At 43.9% G+C, this 21,004-nt stretch overlaps 1 protein-coding gene across 1 annotated transcript in view; it reads left to right on the top strand.

Annotated features, from left to right (window-relative positions):
• The window catches only part of SOBP (sine oculis binding protein homolog), a 172,218-nt gene extending 151,446 nt beyond the window's left edge, over window positions 1-20,772 (top strand). Inside the window, 1 exon segment of the mRNA XM_017878760.1 lies at window positions 20,154-20,772. The gene's annotated coding sequence lies outside the window, so the exon portion shown is untranslated.
• The last annotated feature ends 232 nt before the right edge of the window (window positions 20,773-21,004 follow it).

Raw genomic sequence — 21,004 nt, 5'->3', positions numbered from 1 at the left:
TTAATCTTCAACTTTTGAGACTCCAAATGCCAGTTCTGTAGCTTCTGTAAGTTGGAAAAAATATCCCCCCAAATAATAAGGAAAGCAATGTACAAACATTTTCCAAACTATTCTATCCACAAAGAATTCCATTTATAAATGGAATACTCCCTTCTTTGTCTTTGCCTAGGAGCTTGAGGGATAGCTGTTTGTATTTGTACATTTTCTGAATTTCTACAGTTTACACTTGTTTATGGTACATTGGGGAGTTCAGAGTAACCATTTGCAAATGTTTGAAGATATTCAAAAGAAAATATTCCCCCTCCTCAGTTTTCCAGGGAAATGACATAGACTCTTTAAGTAAAATAATCAATGGAAAAAATGTGTACGAGGAGTAACCCTTTCATCATCACTTTTTCCATTCTCAAGGAGCAACAGGTCCATACAGCTTTCCACCTTTGTGGCTCCCAAATTTCTAAGTTTCAAAACCAGAAAGAAAATATGAGACCCTTTTCCTGGTCCCAATTTCCTGATACTACTGCAGGCTCAGCAGGGGAGATTTGACTTCTTATTTTCTCAGGGAAAGCTGGAGGAGGCACCTGTAGTTTGGCTTTTGGAGTTTAGTTATTAGTCTGGTCATGGAGCCACAGTCCTAAAACAACTGTTCCAAGGCAAGGAGTTCGCTTCATTGGGGAAGCCAAAAGGGTGGAGGTCACAAGTAACTTTTTTGCCAATTTAGTTTCTCAAACTGAGAAGTTCAAGAGAGGAGGCTATCTGGGAGGATGTTGGGAAGTCAGTCCATACATTCAAAACAATACTATAGGTGCCTACTTTTAAAACAAGGAAAAGAAGGAAAACTGAGAGTGACAAGAGGAAATCAGTATGAATGGGATGTGCTCAGATTCTGTGTCAGACTTGCGCTATCTAATGGTCCAGGACTTGACTATTGGGAATGTTAATTGGTGACAATCCCTAAGTTAAGGGTTAGCTTGTCTGTTAGGATGCAGTTGGCACATATAGTTCTAGGTAGAGGTACTTCAAAGAGCCAGAAAGAAGACACCAGGTCTGTGCCGTGGACACATGTGAGTGGGGAGGACCTGGGAGTGTGCTTCCTGTGATCATTTCAGACTTGTAGAGGAAAGTTTTCTGAAATAAATGGTGTCAAGATTGGCCTTAGACATGTTCCATTCAGTGCTGCCAGGACCATGTTAACCCTTATAACCAGGGACTTGGAGGGAAGGTTTTAATGTACCGGCATCCAACTTTTAGATATGATGTCAATCAGGTTATGATGGAATATGAGATGTCATCTGTGACTGGATATTTATTACTTTCAGACATACCCATAACCTTCCATCTTCAGCAGGACTGGGACTAGAGTGAAGCAAAGGAAGTGCTTAGGGCAGAGACTTTGAGGAGGCACCCACTCAGGATCGTGCTAGTGCAGCAATGGTCCTGGCTCTGTCTCCAGATCCATATGGCAGCTCCCTAAAGCTGGTCTCCTGGCCCCCTGGACTCGTCCATGGATGGCCTTCAGCAACTCTCCCTGAAATTTCATGGAAAGTTTTGTGTGCCTATGCACAGAGGCATTTTCATGGAAGAAGAGGTCCATAGATTTTGGCTCCAGAAAAAGTATGCTCTATATCTCTGAAGGATTATCTTACCTTGTTATGGAGCAATATCTGAGTTGAAATTTTTCTTGTTTCTCTGAGGAAGCCGAATTAATGGAAAGTTTCTCTTAAAACTTAGAATACATTGTTTGGCAATTTCTGCTGTGGACCTCATATTGCAGAATCAAAGTTGGAGCTACATCATGTAGCACTTGCCTCAGTAAGATTGCCTTAGTGACACATTGCAAGGGGTTATAGACTTTTCTTCAAGTTACCATTTCCCACAAGGGCCTGTGATGAAAGAAGAAAAGAGAAGCAAGAAAAGAAATAAGCTAGATACTTCCCCAGCACTTGGACTTTCAAAATTTATATGTTATAGGGAGACACTGTTCTTCTGTGGAAATATCTTCTACCCTGCCACTGAGGCCAAGAAAGCAAAATGGCCAGAGTCAGAGAGGTGGACAGGTCGGTGAACACCAGGGCATTGATGTGGCAGTGTCTGGGAGTGCTGCCCATGCTCCCTAGCTCCCCAGTTTGCCTCTTTACTTGGAGAGACTGCACTTGGAAAGAGAGATGCGTTCGGCCAGCTATTAACCAGCTGTGCCCAGGAGGGCACTGGAAATCAGCTCCCTGACTGGTTTCCAATGAGTCACTCCCTCACCGGCCTAAGCTGCTGCCTGTGCACCATGTTCAATCATTTACACCTACCTTCATGCAGACAAGTGCTGCAGAGGGGCAGAGATGTCTGAGGACCAAAATACACTGCACCGTAGAACACTTACCTCATGTTGTGGAACACTGACCCCCACCGGAACGCCCCACCTTTTCCAGACTTTCCTGTCTAAGATATCGTGCCAGAGGGACGGGGGTGGCCATGCTGTTTTCTTTCACCATGTCCTACACATCTTATTTTGTATCCTTCAGTCGTCGTTTTCAGTACATAGCACTTTCTATGTGGATGGATGTTAAGTCAATACATTCTGCATGTGTAAATTTTTCTTAGTGCCTGAAAGGGCATAAACGAAATTCATTCAGAGAAAGAAATAAATTAGCTTTAGAAAATAAACAGTTTAGCACTGGCATCGTTTAATAGGGTCCCATTCTCAAGGAAATGGGGTAAATGCCATTTCAGACACCAGCTCTAAATACTAACTGCAGAGAACTCTTCTCCAGATTTGTGGATTTCCACAGCACAGAAAAAAAAAAAAAAAAATAGGGTGGGATCAGGATTGGGAACATGAGACCATCAACAAGGAGGGGAAGTACACACACATGCGCAAAACTTATTTCAAGGGTCATCGAAAAGATTCTAGTGAAAATGACTGGAGCAAAAGCAAATGACAATAACAAAAACTTGGAATTATTCTCTAATGCTTTAAAATAGTCCCGAGTGTACTACATAGTTTTCAATTGGAAAACAGTCCAGTTACCTAACTTTGCCACTCCTTGAACTGAATTATGATCATAAGCAAAAAATGCTTGTGCAATTGTACTATGTTGCCCAGATGTACAGCCCTGAGTAGAGAGATGGGGGCAGAGCAGATCTGGCTTTCCAGGTAGCCAAGGGGTCAGGGCTGGGGCAAGTCAAAGCTTCCAGTGTTCCCAGCCTCATTCCCATCCAGATATTTGGCTGCACCAGCACTAGTTGTCTAGTCATTTTCCCCTCTGAACCTCTGGTTTGGTGCCTGTCTTTGGTATAGTAAGCTGTGTTTTGTTTTGGGTAGAAAGGGAAGTAAGAATGCAACTGATAGTATTTAAAGAACAAAAGGGAGAAATGTTTCATGGATTCATTTGATATGGAACATTGACCTAACATCCCAAAAAAAAAAAAATACAACTAAAAAGTAGATCTTTCCCTCATTTGCATGGCTTATTTCCCCAGACGTGTTTTTGGTATTGAAAATGAATGGTATTCCCATACAACATGTGTCTCAATTTGTAATGATATCCTCCTTGCAGCTGGCTTAGTTCTGCAAGTGTTTCTAAAATGTTACTGTCTTAAATTTGAACCAACCTACAATAACAAATTATCTAGAAGCAAAGTGGCTAAACGGCATTTGGTGAGAGAAGGGGAAACCCTATATTTCATCCTTCAACTCTTGTTTTAGAAATTCAGACTGTAACATGATCTTTTTCTAAAGAAATCTACACACGCACACTTTAAAAATTGTGCAGATTGGGTGTTGTGGGAGCAAGAATGATCAGGTTTAAGTTTCTCTGCAAAGCTCTGCATCCCATCAACAAGCCCTTTTGATATTTTAAACCCATATTTAGAGTAATTTCAAGATATTTGGAGCACACGTGGTTAAATGTAAAACTTTGTCATTATAATGTGTTAGATGCTTATACTTTAAATATTTATAAGCTTTTTTTTTTTTTTTGAGACGGAGTTTCGCTCTGTTGCCAGGCTGGAGTGCAGTGGCGTGATCTCGGCTCACTGCAACCTCTGCCTCCTGGGTTCAAGCGATTCTCCTGCCTCAGCCTCCCAAGTAACTGGGACTACAGGCATGCGCCACCACGTCCAGCTAATTTTTTTGTATTTTTAGTAGAGGTGGTTTTTCACCATGTTGGCCAGGATGGTCTCCATCTCCTGACCTCATGATCCACCTGTCTAGGCCTCCCAAAGTGCTGGGATTACAGGTATGAGCCACCATGCCCGGCCTTTATAAGCAGCTTTTAAGTACTTTACCCAAAAGCTTTCTCCCACTAGAATACTATAATTGAGTGGTATCTGAGCATCATTATAGAAGATACAAGATGAAGTCACTGCAGCATGCATTCACATTCTTCTTGCTTTTCTGGTTTTAATTCAAATGTCATTTTTAGTAGAATCAGCTTATTTTATTATTTTTAAAATGTATTATAAAGTCATAAACAAGATTGGTTGTCTGTGATTTAAAACAAAGAAATTCCCCAGCACTCAAAAGTTAAAGTGTTCTAACTTGAACTGTATTGAGTCCCACGCATGAGCGTGGTGGTTCACTCCTGTAATCCCAGCACTTTGAGAGGCCAAGGCGGGTGGATCAAACTTAGGTCAGGAGTTCGAGACCAGCCTGGCCAACATGGGGAAACCCTGTCTTTACTAAAAATACAAAAAATTAGCTGGACATGATGGGTGTAGCTGTAGTCCCAGCTACTCGGGAGGCTGAGGCATGAGAACAGCTTGAACCTGGGAGGCAGAGTTTGCAGCGAGCTGAATTCGTGCCACTGCACTCCAGCCTGGGCGACACAGTGAGACTCCATCTCAAAACAAAAAAAAAACAAACAAAAAACTTCCCATTAGAGTGTTGGATCTCAATCTGTGTCCACATGAACTTAAAGTGTCATATTGTTCCTCTGAAATGTCTTAGGGACAATTTATTGGTGGTTGGATCGAATTCTTTACTATTTACCTTCAGCCATCTTGGAAGTTAAGACATAGGATCCTGTCTTTATCATAGGTAGCCTGTTTGTGCACTTAATATGAAAAAGAGGAGGGGGAAACCCTTTTTCCAAACACAGAATCCATTTAAGCTTTGGAGGTTATAAATTTCAAAGTGATCACAGGCCCCTGGGGCTCACACCCTTTTATGGCTGGCAAAATACAACTTTCTGGTAAGAACAGGGAAAAGAAGGCTTTAAAAGGCTCATAAACTTGCTTGGACATCTAATAGCTCTTACCAAACAGCATTCTCATGAGTTAAGTGTAAATGAGTCAGAAACATATAGATCAAATTTCTTTTAAAATACACATGGGTTTAAAAATTAAGGCCAAAGTGCTTGGCAAAATAAGTTTTGGTTTTATCCAAACCCAAATGTTGAAAAAATAGTTCTAAGATTTGCCAAACCAAAAATACATGCAGGTCTCTTCAATCCTCCCATTAAATAAGATGGCATCATAAACATGGGACTTAGTGGCTATTTTCATGATCCCCCAAGGTTTAGGCAACATGAACCTTAAATATTGATTGAAAGACTATGAAAATTTTGGTGGAAAACATTATAACCTTGCAAATGAAGATGAGGGCCACTGGTTTAGGGTTTGAATCCTGATTTTGACAGCGCTTCTCACTGTCTGGTCAGGTGATCAACTTGTCCTTTGTCTTAGCTCTGGGTGTGTGTGTGTGGCCTATGCATCGCAATAATAATGTTTAAAATCCTATTTTGGATTTTATAAATCCTAAATTTATACTTAATTCATATATTACAATCTGCGAAACTTAATAACTCCTCATCATATCCAAACAGAGGAAAGCAGTCCCCTTTTGCTGAGTCATAGTTCAGAGATAGTCTTCATTTATTTCCCTAGAGAGTAAAACATATCCATTTTGCACTAACAGTATCTATTGCTGACTTTGCTCAGGTCTGTGTTATTAAAAGGAGAGAGAGAGGGAAAGAGAGAAAAGAAAAAAAAGTGGGGGAGGATGTGTGGCAGGATTCTTTGACTTGATTTGAAGAACTAATAACCTACTGAGAGACAAACAACAACAAAAAAAAGATAACCAAGGTCACTTTTACAAGGAACATGCAGAACCTGCAAACTGATTTGACACTGCAGACAGTAGACTTCAGCAAGAGCAGGGACGTGTCCAGTTCACTTATTGTTGTAACCAAGTGCCTGCACAGGGGCGGGAGGAATGAGCACACAAGTATTCAGTGATCATGTGAATGAAAGCGTCTCTGTAGAGGAACAGCTAATGAAGTTGCCTTGATGGAGTGCCTTCAGGTCAATGAATTCTGAATTCTGAACCTGAAGAGGGACGTGGGCTGGTGATCAGGGGTGGAGGAATGAGGGGTGAAGTAGCATGTTAAAGGGCACAGACACAGAAAAGAGCAAGCCATGTTAGGGATGACCTTCCGGTTCACTTGGCTGGAACAAAGGACTTGACCACAGAGAGTGAGAAGCATGAGGCTGGAGGAGAGTGGGAAGGTGGTAGAACAGGAGGTTGGGGAATTTATTCTCAATACATTGGGCAACGTCACTGTGGCCTCAAGCACAAGAATGACAAGATGAAATCTGTGTTTGAGGAAAATTACTTGAGCAGCTGTTCATAGTCTGAAAGACTGGCATTGCTAAAGCTGATGGTTGCATTCTGATGGCAGGCTAATTGCCAACAGTTGATTCTAAACATTGCAGAACGTCATCGCTGGAGTGTGAGGGACATGTGCTGCCAGATCTATGGGTTAAGTTTGGAAAGCCATTGTCTCTGGACAGTGAGAAGAACTTTCTTTGTGCTGAGTGGGCCTAAGGAAATGTCACAGTGCCCAGTGGAAAGAAATCTCACAATCAACAGACGATTCCAGGGTCTAAAGAAAGAGGATGCTGGCTGGGCTCCAGATGGCCATGGAAACAGAGGCCCCACCCTTCTGACCAACCAGCAGCTCTGAGCCTTAAGCCAGCAGGGAAGGGCAGATGTGGGCTGCTGTTTCATGCGTGCACAGGCAGGCCCTGGCTCTTGGAACAGCGGACTTCACGGATGCGGAATGTGGAGATTGCACAGCGATGCCTAGACTGTCTGTCCTTGGACTGAAGGGCAGTAGAAAGGCTCAGGAGGCTTGTTCTATATTCCTTAGACACCTCTGGAGATTTTCTCAGAATCAGAATCAGATCCTCCCATGGCCTGCAGCTACTTTTAAGAAAGTTTGATAACCTTTTGGAGATGTCTTTTTCTCTTTTTTGACTTTCCAGGCTGTAAACCTTCAGAAGCTTCCACATGTGGTGCCAGTGGGCTCCTAGTGGTGAAGGAAGGTGGCAGTGTGATTTAGTGGAAAAGAACATCTGCTCTGGAGTTGGGCCAGCTTGGGTTCATATCCCAGCAGAGACACTTAGCAGGTGAGGGAGAAAGGGACTTCACCTCTCTGAGCCTCAGTCTCTATGTCATGAGTACTAAGATTGCTGTAAGAGGTAAGGAAGTGTATAAAGGGTGGCTCATCACAGATGCCCTAAAATGGCAGTTGCCATCCTGTTAGAAAGGTTTCATTGCCTAAGGAAAGAGCTTGGGACTGGAGTGAGACCTGCCTGGGTTTGAAAACTGGCTGTGTCACTTACCAGCTGTGAGGATTTGGACAAGTTTTAGAACCTCTCTGGGCCTGCATTTTCTCATTAAATAATTATAATAGCTAATATTTATTGAGCACTTTCTACATGTAGGCAGTGTTTTAAATGCTACATACCAACAATGCATGAGACTTAGCATTATTAAGCCCATTTTGCAGATGAAGAGACTGAGACATGGAGAGGTTAAGTATGCCACCCAGAGTCATGTGGCCAGTAAATAGGATTGCTGAGATATGACTGGCAGCCTGGTTCCAGAGTTTCCATGCGAAACCACTGTCCATGGCTTATGTATAAAAAATGAAGATAATAACTCCTACTTCGTGCAGTTATCAGCTCCAATGTAAATAACAGGTTAAAATGTCCGGGAGCTACCTGGCTCATAGTAGATGCTTATTACAAAAATTGTCATTTTTTGTAATTTCTGCAGCCCAGAACTTCTTCCCTTGAATGTGTAATGGAAAATAATGGAACACTTCCACGTTGTCAACCTCAGAGGTTAGGGAAACCATTCCAGAAATTCTCATAAAATCTCTGGTTCCACTTTTACAAGTTGAGACTGCAACAAAGTGAGCAAGTGCCCAAGGTCACAGGGTGGTGCAGCCAGGATTAGAACCCGAGTCCTCATCTGCCTTTCCTCTCGGTGGGACATGGGATCCGACCGCAGCTGCTTCAGTTACATGCCTTGTGCCAAGCACCAGAGTCATATTTTTGCCACCCACGGCATGGCTTCCTCACATCAGGAAGCCAATTCCAGAGAGAAAATAGGTTGTGCCTGAACATCTAGGGTTGAGGGGTTAAAGGGTTGCAGAAAAGCAGTTATTAACCACACTCTCCATCATTTTGTTGTTGGGGAGAATCAGTATTCTAGCACTTACGTTTTGCAATGGCATTTCTACTAAGATGAAGCTTTCTCCCTCCCTCTCTCTGCTAATAGGCTGGTCATAACGAATGAATCAAGTGTGGAGAAGACTGCTTTCCCAGACCTCATCTAAATCCTAAAATCTGCTGTTGACCCACAGGTCCAAGCTACTTGCCACATGAAGCTGCTTTTATCTCTGTATTCTTTCTCTTTCACCTAGAATGCCTCTGTTCATATAACATAGAGAACTAACACACGTAATCTTAACACAGTAAACATCTGGGTTTTTTGTCACAGGCATAATTTTTGGAAGGCCGCAGTCTTGAGAGTCAGTGTGGTAGAAATCAGAACAGGACAAGGACCCTGGCCTTTCTACTGACCCCTTGAATGAATCTGAGTCTCTGAATTCATCTAGGACGTGGCATCTCCCACTTTAACAGGGACACAGTGACACCTGCTTCTGTAGTCACAGTGGGGAGAGGGGAGCAGAGCTGTGGGCCAGGAGCCTGCTTAGTTCCATGAACTGACATCAGCTAGTTCATGTGTTGGATGAGACTTGATGAAAATGTGCTTTTTTTTTTCTTACGAAATAACTTTTCAGAGTTCTTGTTTGCAAAGGCAGGGTGTTAGGCCATGTATGTCTCTAAGGCACCATACAGCTCTGACATTGTGACACTACCCCCTCCACCCTACTGTCAGGGCAAAGAAGGGGGGAGATGGAACATAGACTCGGGGTCAGCACTCCCAGTGGGAGGGGGAGACTGGACTTTGGGGTTCTAGAAGCTGGACTTACATCCACCTTTTCTTATTTCTACCAACCCTTCCTGGCAAAGTTCTTCATCTGTAAAATGGAGATAATAATAAATATTTCAGTAGCATTGCTGTTTGCTTCCAAGTGAAATAAGTATATAAAAATGCCTGGTGCTGTATTTGGCATAAATTAGGTGTGCAATAAAATTTGACTCCTAGCCTGGGCACAGTGGCTCATCCCTGTAATCTCAGGACTTTGGAAGACTGAGGTAGGAGGATCATGAGCCCAGGAGTTTGAGACCCCATCTCTACAAAAAATTTAAAAATTAGCTGGGCGTTGTGGTGCATGCCTGTAGAACCAGCTACTCAGGAGGCTGAGGCCCAGGAGTTTGAGGCTGCAGTGAGCTATGATCATGCAGCTGCCCTCCAGCCTGGGTGACAGAGCAAGACCCTGCCCGCCCCCGCTACCAAAAAAAAAAAAAAGTCAGGAGCCATGGTTCATGCCTGTAATCCCAGCACTTTGCAAGGCCTAGAGGCCAAGGCGGGAGGATCACTTGAGCCCAAGAATTTGAGACCAGTCTGGGCAACACAGGGAGACTCCATTTCTACAAAAAATTAGAAAAATTTAGCCAGACTTGGTGGTGCATGCCTGTGGTCCCAGCTACTTGGGAGGCTGAGATCACTTGAGCCCAAGAGGTTGAGGCTGCAGTGAGCCATGATGGCACCACTGCACTCCAACCTGGGTGACAGAGCAAGACCCTGTCTCAAAAAAAAAAAAAAAAAAAAGGAAAGAAAGAAAAAAAGAAAACTCCTTTCATTGAAGACGTAAACCACAATAGGAAGTACTTAGTTCTGAAAGCCAGGGCATAGGACCTAGGCTCCTGTTCAAAATTTCCTGCAGAACATTAGCTCTATCATGTAATTCTTCTTTATTCTATTTTTCTTTTTTTGGGAGTGAACAGAGCCCTCTGCTATAGTCTGTTTGTTAAAAAAAGAAAGAAAAAAGAAANACCCAAAAAAAAAAAAAGTCAGGAGCCATGGTTCATGCCTGTAATCCCAGCACTTTGCAAGGCCTAGAGGCCAAGGCGGGAGGATCACTTGAGCCCAAGAATTTGAGACCAGTCTGGGCAACACAGGGAGACTCCATTTCTACAAAAAATTAGAAAATTTAGCCAGACTTGGTGGTGCATGCCTGTGGTCCCAGCTACTTGGGAGGCTGAGATCACTTGAGCCCAAGAGGTTGAGGCTGCAGTGAGCTATGATCATGCAGCTGCCCTCCAGCCTGGGTGACAGAGCAAGACCCTGCCCGCCCCGCTACCAAAAAAAAAAAAAGAAAGAAAGAAAAAAAGAAAACTCCTTTCATTGAAGACGTAAACCACAATAGGAAGTACTTAGTTCTGAAAGCCAGGGCATAGGACCTAGGCTCCTGTTCAAAATTTCCTGCAGAACATTAGCTCTATCATGTAATTCTTCTTTATTCTATTTTCTTTTTTTGGGAGTGAACAGAGCCCTCTGCTATAGTCTGTTTGTTAAAAAAAGAAAGAAAAAAGAAAAGTACACTGTTAGTCATGAATCCCTCCGTGGTTTTGGAAGAGGGCCTGCCAGAGACCAGGTCATTTGGTTTGCTTAAACTTGCAGGTTCCAAAAAGAACTTAAAGAGAATCCATTGTCCAGGGTGAAGATAAGGACTCACTTAAGTGAATGAACAAGAGGGGGCTTCATAGTTCTGGGTTTTTTGCCCCTCAGAAACTTTTAGAGGTCAGCAAGAAATAGCAATGACCGCTTGTAAGAAAAAACAGACCGCTGTCTCCTAACCCATAGAACCAGCAAAGGAAAACAACATTTTCATTTGTAAAACAAAGACTTAAAGATAGAGTTATCCCAGTAGGGAGTCTTATATGGTTGTAATTTTTACTGATTAATGAGTAAAATAAGGGATATAGCTAAAGGAAAAGTTATTTAAAATTAAAGAAAACAAGGCCTTATAATTGGTTAATTTTAATTTTAATTTTAGTACTCAGGAACCTTAGCTTCACAGAGCCATAGGGTGAGTAGCATCACGGTGATGAAGCTGAAATTCAGACCAGAGCCTAACACCGAGCTAAGATGAAACTCACCCTTGGCTCCCATACCCTCTCCTTACCACGAGCTATAGACTCGAAAGGAGAAGGAATGTTTTTCAGTTGCAGGCATATCTCACTTTATCATGCTTCACTTTATTGTGCTTCACAAATATTGCCTTTGTACAGATGGAAGGTTTGTGGCAACCCTGTCAAGTCTATGAATGCCATTTTTCCAACAGCATGTTCTCACTTTATGTCTCTGTGTCACATTTTGGTAATTCTCACAATGTTTCAAACATTTTCATCATCATATCTGCTATGGTAATTTGTGACCAGTTATCTTTGATGTTACTATTGTCATTGTTTTGGGACACCATGAACTGTACCCATGTAAGAGGTGAACTTAGTCAATAAACATTGGGTATGTTCTGACTGCTCCACCAACTGGCTGTTCCCCCATCCTTCTCCTTCTCCTTGGGCCTCCCTATTTCCTGAGATACAAGATTGAAACTAGTCCAGTTAGTAACCCTATAATGGCCTCTAAATGTTTAAGTGAAAGGAGGAGACGCATGTCTCTCATTTTGAATCAAAAGCGAGAAATGATTAAACTTAGTGAGGAAGGCATATTGAAAGCCAAGACAGGCCAAAAGCTAGGCTTCTTGTGCCAATCAAGCTGTGAATGCAAGGAAAAATTTCTTGAAGGAAACTAAAATTGGTACTCCATGGCTAGGCATAATGGCTCAAACCTGTAATAATCCCAGCACTTTGGGAGGCTGAGGCTAATGCATTGCTTGAGCCCAGGAGTTCAAGATCAGCCTGGGAAACATGGCAAAACCCTGCCTCTACAAAAAATATGAAAAATTAGCTGGGTGTGATGGTGCACACCTGTAGTCCCAATTGCTCAGGAGGCTGAGGTGGGAGGAACACCTGAGCCCGGGAAGTTGAGGCTGCCGTGAGCTGTGATCATGCCACTGTACTCCAGCCTGAGTGAGTGAGATATTGTCTCTAAATAATAAAGTGCTACTCCAGTGAACACACAAATGATAAGAAAGCAAAACAGCCTTATTGCTGATATAGGGAAAATTTGAGTGGTCTGGATGGAAGATCAAACTGACCACAATATTTCCTTAATCCAAAACTTAATCCAGAGCAAGGCCCTAACTCTCTTCATCAGTGAAGGCTGAGAGAGGGGAGGAAGTTGCAGAAAAAGATTTTCAAGCTAGCAGAAGTTGGTTCATGAACTTTAAAGAAAGAAGCTGTCTCCATAACATCAAAATGCAAGGAGAAGCAGCAAGTGCTGACGTAGAAGCTGTAGCAAACTACTCAGAAGATCTAGCTAAGATCATTGATGAAGGAGACTACACTAGACAACAGATTTTCAATATAGATAAAACAGCTTTATATTGAAAGAAGATGCCAACTAGGACTTTCGTAGATAGAGAGGAGTCAATGCCTGACTTGAAGCCTCAAAGGACAGGCTGACTCTCTTGGTAGGGGCTAATGCTGCTGGTGACCTTAAGTGGAAGCCAGTGTTCACTTACCGTTCTGAAAATCCTAGGGCCTTTAAGAATTATGCTGAGTCTACTCTGCTTGAGCTCTATCAGTGGAACAACGAAGCCTGGGTGACAGCACATCTGTTGATACCATGGTTTACTGAATATTTTAAACCCACTGTTGAGACCCACTGCTCAGGAAAAAATAATCCTTTCAAAACATTACTGCTTATTGACAATATACTTGGTCATCCAAGAGCTCTGATGGAGCAGTACAAAGAAATTAATTGTTTTCATGCCTGCTAACACAACATTCATTCTGCAGCCCATGGATCAAGGAGGAATTTTGACTTCCAAGTGTTATCATTTAAGAGATATACTTCATAAGGCCCTAGCTGCCATTGATAGTGATGCCTCTAACAGATTTGGGCAAAGTACATTGAAAATCTTCTGGAAAAGGTTCGCTCTTCTAGATGCCATTAAGAACATTTGTGATTCACAAAGAGGAGGTCAAAATATCAACATTAACAGGAGTTTGGAAGGAGTTGATTCCAACACTCATGGATGACTTTGAAGGTTCAAGATGTCAGTGGAGGAAGTAACTGCAGATATGATGGAAATAGCAAGAGAATTACAAGGGGAACCTAAATATGTGGCTGAATTGCTGCAATCTCATGATCAAACTTGAACAGATGAGCAGTTGCTTCTTATGAATGAACAAAGAAATTGGCTTCTAGAGATAGAATCTGCTCCTGGTAAAGATGCTGTGAACAATGTTAAATTACAACAAAGGATTTAGAATATTCCATAAACTTAGTTGATAAAACAGCAGCAGGGATTGACTACAGTTTTGAAAGAGTTCTATTGTGGGTAAAATGTTATCAAAGAGCATAGCATGACACAGAGAAATCCTTTGTGAAAGGAAGAATCAACCAATGTGGCAAACTTTAATGTTGTCTTATTTTAAGAAATTGCCACAGCCACCCTAGCCTTTGACAATCACCATCCTGCTTAGTCAGCAGCCATCAGTATCAAGGCAAGACTCTCCACCACTACAAAGGTTATGGTTCGCTGAAGGCTCAGATGATTGGTAGCATTTTTTTTTTTTTACAAACAAAGTATTTTAAATTAAGAAATGTGCATTGTTTTTTAGACATAATGCTACTGCACATTTAATAGACTACCGTATAGTATAACATAACTTTTATGTGCACTGGGAAACCCCCAAAAATGCATGTGACTTGCTTTATTGCGATACTCACTTTATTGCAGTGGTCTAGAACCAAACCTGCAGTATCTCCCACCTTATGCCTGTATCTTCATCAGCTAATGAACTGTAAGAAAAGAGATGTCATCCTCTTCAAAAATGAAAGCAATTTGTATCCTGCAAAAGCCATTTAAAAACTCTTCATGAAGCAATGGTTGATGGAGGAGAGAAGGAATCATGTTTTGGCAAAAACCTTCCTTCCTGGGATGGGTTTGGTGTGGGGACCACTATCTGGCATCGCGCTCAGAGTTTATCAGCTGGTGCAGGCGGCTCTGTTCATTGACCACAGGGCTCTACCCTTGTGAGTGTACCAGAATAGCTGCGGCTACCTGAGAGCAATCCAGTCCTCAGGGACTCGTTATTGTCCCAGATAAACAGCATTGCCGCAGCCAGCACTAATGGCTGTATTTAACTGTGATAAGTGATGGGCAGACGTGCCCGAGTGAGTGGATCTCTGCTAGGTCCTGGGTAATTGGACAAAGGCAAGCTGGCTGCCAGCAGGCATTTCTTGCACATCACAGAATTGATGCCACAGGGTTTTAGACTCCTGGGGATAAATATGACAGACATGGGGAGCTTGCCTTCTAAATGAGGAAGACAGGACAGACCTACTGGATTTTGATTATGCTAATTACAAAAGTATTTGAGGAAGGAAATAATACAAGTTTAGAAAATGGGTTAGATTAATAGAGGCAGGCTTCCTGATAGAGGTGGAATCTGCCACCACAAAAGAGCTAGTTTGGAAATGTTGGGATGTAGAATAAGACAGACATTTTTCTTTGGACACACATTTACTTTTGGGAATGGTTGCCTGGAAGTTTTATGAAATGCTGCAAGTGTAAGTTTTAGGCTATAAAGGTCAAAGAAGTAAAGGTGAGAGTGGCCATATTTTGACAGTATCAACATTGAGAGAATGTATTAGGCACAGTTTTGCTCTCTATAATTCTCTGGAAAATTTTGTGTTATAAAGGAAGATGAGTATCTAGATCACATTCTTGGCCATGCTTCCCTGATGAAACGGAAAAGTGACTCACCAGGTGGACAGAGAGTCTCTCAATGCATTTGGTGTGCAGTTACAATTCCATGAAGAGAAATATTTCATTCCTCTGGCCAAAAGGGGCAGGCAGGCCTGGAATTCTGAAGATAGCTGGTCATACATGCCCGGTGGAGACAATGCCTTGTGGTGCCAGCGTGTATGTATGGTACATCCATAGTACATGTATGATACATATATGGCATAAGAAATGGGCTTATTTGTACAATTGTGTGTCTGGTGCTCCATGTAGCAGGGGTGGATTATCCTGCCTTCAGACAAATGCCCAATTCAGAGGAAAACCCAAGTGTGAGGCACAAGTATGGCCACTTCCCCAGAATCCCCTGCTTTAAGGGGTATTCCACAAACCTCTGCCATAGGGGTGTGTGTGTGTGTGTGTGTGTGTGTGTGCTGAGAGAAGGAGACCCTTTCTGAAATTTTGGAGTTCAGGGTCCAAAGTTCATGGGCTTCCTTATATACTGGTAACAGATTAAAATCCAGTTGTTCAAGTTTATAATTCTGTATATTTGATACTGGCTTTTGTTGAAAGATTCCACAATCTCAGCATATGAGAAATGGAAGACTTAATACTAAAGCTCACCCAGGCCCCCACTGCACAGAGGAAGAAGAATCGAGGCTCTGAGGGAGGGTGGCTGGGGACGCAGTGGAAGAATCGAGGCTCTGAAGAAGGGTGGCTAAGGAACATGGAGGAGGAATCAGGGCTCTGAGGGAGGGTGGCTGAGGAACACAGTAGAAGAATCAAGGCTCTGGGGGAGGGTGGCTGAGGAACATGAAGGAGGAATCGAGGCTCTGAGGGAGGGTGGCTGAGGAACATGAAGGAGGAATCGAGGCTCTGAGGGAGGGTGGCTGAGGAACATAGTAGAAGAATCAAGGCTCTGAGGGAGGGTGGCTGAGGAACATGGAGGAGGAATCGAGGCTCTGAGGGAGCGTGGCTGAGGAACATGGAAGAGGAATGGAGGCTCTGAAGGAGGGTGGCTGAGGAACATGGAGAAGGAATCAGGGCTCTGAGGGAGGGTGGCTGAGGAACATGGAGGAGGAATCAGGGCTCTGAGGGAGGGTGGCTGAGGAACATAGAAGAATAGAGGCTCTCGGGGAGGCTGCCTGAGGAACATGGATGAGAAATCGAGGCTCTGAGGGAGGGTGGCTGAGGAACATAGTAGAAGAATCGAGGCTCTGGGGGAGGGTGGCTGAGGAACATGGAGGAGGAATCGAGGCTCTGAGGGAGCGTGGCTGAGGAACATGGAAGAGGAATGGAGGCTCTGAAGGAGGGTGGCTGAGGAACATGGAGAAGGAATCAGGGCTCTGAGGGAGGGTGGCTGAGGAACATGGAGGAGGAATCAGGGCTCTGAGGGAGGGTGGCTGAGGAACATAGAAGAATAGAGGCTCTCGGGGAGGTTGCCTGAGGAACATGGATGAGAAATCGAGGCTCTGAGGGAGGGTGGCTGAGGAACATAGTAGAAGAATCGAGGCTCTGGGGGAGGGTGGCTGAGGAACATGGATGAGAAATCGAGGCTCTGAGGGAGGGTGGCTGAGGAACATAGTAGAAGAATCGAGGCTCTGGGGGAGGGTGACTAAGGAACATGGAGGAGGAATCGAGGCTCTGAGGGAGCGTGGCTGAGGAACATGGAAGAGGAATGGAGGCTCTGAAGGAGGGTGGCTGAGGAACATGGAGAAGGAATCAGGGCTCTGAGGGAGGGTGGCTGAGGAACACAGTAGAAGAATTGAGGCTCAGGGGGAGGGTGGCTGAGGAACAGGTCCGAGGTCACACAGCCAGTTAGAGGCATTTGGACTATAACTTGGGTCTCTGTTTCACTTACTGTAGTAATTTCCCCTTTGCACAGATGAAGACATTTAGACATGGAGGACAGTTTTTTTGTAAGATCTTCTGCTTGGCAAGGGCAAAATCGAACCAGCTCCAGACTCTGGAACTTCCTGCCATGATCACTTTCTAAAAATCCCAAGCTTGTTTCCTCCCCACTCTGTTAGATTTCATACTTTGCATACCAAGAAATATCAGAAAAGTGAAGCCCAGCTTGGTTCTTCGTTTTCATCGATTCCAGAGTCTTTTCCTGTGTCACCAACAAGGGGGCTGCCCTGAACCAGCCAGAGCCAGAAGGACAAATGAGGATGCCTTCAATACCACCCCCTCCTCAAATGTTATCAGCAGAGAGGGACTTGTACTGCCACCATCTGGCCTTTGTAGGTGTCCCAGACACGGCAAGTATGTGGTGAGAGGGAAGGAAAGAGCACAAATTGTCTACTTTACCATTCTCTTAAAATAAGCTTCGTGTGAGCAAGCTTTTCAGAGCAGCAGGACTAGGGCTGCGAAAAATAGAGTGTGGTGCAGCTGCACCCTTTAGAACTTTGGGGGAAAACACATATTATTTACCAGACAATAATAGATACCAGAGAATAATAATGATTATTATAGTGTTTGGGATGGCAAATGCTGTAGTTAAGGTTCCAGAATGGCTCTTATTATAAATCTCGTTTTCCCGAGTCTCTTGTGAAAGCCTGGAAATTTTCTTTAAGTAGGCTGATGCTGTCCATGTTTGGTCTTTGTCCAAAGGTGATTTAAATATAAAGAAATTTACTGGAGAAATATTCCTTTTTTAAAATAGTGGTCGCATTAAAGAAAAAAACTACATTATTTAAAAAAGCAGTTGCAGCATTCTTAAGTAAGCAATTCAAAATGGTGGTGTTTCCCAGTTACTGGAGGAAAATGTTAACCACTCTCCCTTCTCCCTTTTAAAGAAAGACTTTGGAGGCCCCTCTCACTACAAGATTCAGTCACTCTTGGTTCCAGGCCCAGAGGTGGGGATGGCTTCCCTCCCTCCACAGCAACTTCCAGGCTGTGCTTGCTAAATGCAAAAGAATTGTCCCCAGAAGAAGTGACCCCGGTGTCTTTGGATCCACTTGTCACCTCTGCAGCTCCTCAATTTTTTGTGGCCTCACGTTTGATGGTGGATCTTGGTGCTTTTGTTTTTGTACCCCTTCTCTCCATTGTCACTTATTTGAAAGAAAGAGAGAGAGAGAGACAGAGAGAAAGAAAGACAGTCAAATATGAACTCTTTATTCAGAAATAAATATCCACATTTCCAAATCTGACCGTGCCAAATGAAAAGGTTTCCATGGCCTTGTAATTCCACCCCCATTACATATTTGTGGTGTTTTGCATTTTCACTTTGGTTATTTAATATACATATTAAGTACACACAGATCTGGTGATTTAATGTGATTGGGGGAACTCAGGCATTTCCTGTCGTGCACAGTGAAACTTTCAAACCTTGTTTTTGGCTGCTGCTGATTATTGTTGCCATTAACACCAGGATTTGGATAGCAGGGTTCAAAGCACAAGCTTCCACTTAGTCCTCCCAATGGGCATTTGACCTCCTCTTGCTCTTGCTAAATTCATGTTACAAACACTCCAAGCAAGCTTCCAGGTCGCTTTGTGGCTCCATTTCTTCACTATAAAATGAGGAATTGGTACTGTATTATCTCTGGGGTCCCTTCAAGTCCTACATTCTATCACCTCTCTGGAGTTATTTGCTCATTGTTCTAAGAATAATCTCAACAGTTGTAAAGATGTTTACAAGTCCTCTGTCACCACCTCACCTTAGCCAAATTTTACCCATTCACATTTCTGATGGCCTCATTTATTGGCAGGAAGAAAAGGTGCTGTTTTGGGGCATGGCAGAAGAGAGCCGCCTGACCCATTCACGTGATCAAAGTGTGTCGCGCGCCCACAGCGGGCCAGACTCTGAGCTAGGAGTTGGGTGTAGAGACACGAGCAAAACGGACAAACCCCTGACCTCTGGGGCTTTACCATGCATTGGCTGACTTCTAAGTGGCTGCTCCCGGGAGTGACTGAGTGGCCTCAGGAAGCTGTATTTCAAACCAAGCGACTGGCAGCAAATGAAAGAAGCCTGCAGGGATAAAGAGGCAAAGCCTCATGTCTCGGTGAATGTTGGGATGAGCCTTCCCCAGAAACTAACTTTCCTGGTGGAAAATCCTGTTCAGAGCCTCTGCCCTGGGACCCCAAGGCTCTTGGTTGGTTTATTTTCTTCCAGTCCAGTGCTACTGTTTGTTTTGGATGTGAAGACATGAGAATGGCTCACCTTTTACAGGCAAGACCCACACACGGAGAAAAGCAGGCATTTCTTCCAGCTTAGTTGCCTTTGTGGGAAACTTCTGAAGATAGGTATATGTGTCCATGGTAATTTTCCACTTGCCAAAAAGTGAATCTATTGACCTTCTTTTCAGCAAATACCAGAGCTGAGACATAGGGTTACAGGAGTGAGCTCTGGAGCTCCAGGGTCCCCCGTGACCTTGCCTGGCTTTGGAGTGACCTTGGGTGACTCAAAAGGCCTCCTGCTAGGGCTGGGCACAGTGGTTCACGCCTGTAATCCCAGCACTTTGGGAGCCCAAGGTGGGTGGATCACTTGAGGCTGGGAGTTCAAGACTAGGCCTGGCCAACATGATGAAATCCTGGTCTCTACTAAAAATACAAAAATTAGCTGGGCATGGTGGTGCATACCTGTAATCCCAGCTACTTGGGAGGCTGAGGCAGGAGAATCCCTTGAAACTGGGAGGCAGAGATTGCAGGGAGCCAGTTGCGCCACTGCACTCCAGCTTGGGCAACAGAGCGAGACCCTGTCTCAAAAAAAAAAAAAAAAAGAAAAGAAAAAAAGCCTCCTGCTGGTTAAGCATGCAGTCATGTGGAGGGGGAAGGGTTGCTGGGTTGCAAAGGATGCTGTGGTCTTTGGGTGAGGGCGTGGTACACCCTGCTCATTATGGTATTCCAAAAAACGACTTGAGTTTCATTTCCTCACACAAAGCTGGCAGGGCTGACCTGAGCAGACCGTGAATGAAACTCCTGTTGAAATCACGCTGTGCTGCAGTGGTTCTGGGGCTCATCCTAGGTCTGCCCTGGTGGCTGGAGAGTGCGCTGCTGTCTGATTCATGCCTGGGTTCTCCCCAGCTGGGCGGAGGGAGGGGATCGGTCCAGTGGATTCTGACAGGCCCTTCTGCTTTTTTCCAGGAATGCTCACTCACAGGGTACGCTCACGGAGAGAGGGCGCAGAGCAAACCATGTCACGCCATCCAATGACACCAGCTGGTCAGCTCACCACCCCCTCTGGCTCAAACTCAAGCAAATAAAGCCGCTTCCTGTCATTAAGCATCTCAGAGGAAGCAGCCCTCCCTCGATGGCCTCTAGCCCAGAGAAGCCCGCGCGTCTTGGACCCACCAAGCAGGCCCAGCCTTCCTGCTGCCACCCTCTCTGCTTCTCCCCAGAGGAACTTAGGGATTTCACCCCTGGCTTTTAAAAAAAATGAAATACCAACAAGCCACAAGGACCAATGTAGGTTTTCTCCCCGCCCCGTCCTCAGGCTCAGCGGCCGGGGCTGGAAGATGATATGGATTGGAACACAAAAAACCTTTTTTAAATCTTTTTAAAAACTGCTGTGGTTTTGCTGCTACACTAAGAATTGTGATTTGCATTGTACGGTTTTGGACCTATACTGTTCACGTTTTGATGGCGGAGAGGGGTGGTCCTGGAGGCCCAACGCTTCAGAGTCATCTCTGTCCTGCCCGGGATGCACTTTTAAATGAAGAGTTAGAATATTTTATTGGCTAATATACTTTTCTTGTTATTTTTACAAAGGCCACCTTTATCCTTTTTGATGCCATATTTTCAGTGTTACACTTTTATGGCTTTTAATTTTCGATTTGACAGATGTAAGAAGCAGCATGAATAGTTTATACTGTGGTTTTTCAGAGACTGAATGCCAAGAGAACTCGGTAAATGTTTATTCTTCTCAGCTTTCTCTTTAAATTCCCCTAAATAGCGCCCCATTTGGGAACAGAGCAAGAGTGTTGAACTGAAGACCA

This window comes from Rhinopithecus bieti, unplaced genomic scaffold, assembly GCF_001698545.2.
Source record: "Rhinopithecus bieti isolate Rb0 unplaced genomic scaffold, ASM169854v2 scaffold_11508, whole genome shotgun sequence".
Taxonomy (NCBI): Eukaryota; Metazoa; Chordata; class Mammalia; order Primates; family Cercopithecidae; genus Rhinopithecus; species Rhinopithecus bieti.
Note: the sequence above shows the minus strand (reverse complement) of the source record. Positions and strands in the feature narration are given on the sequence as shown.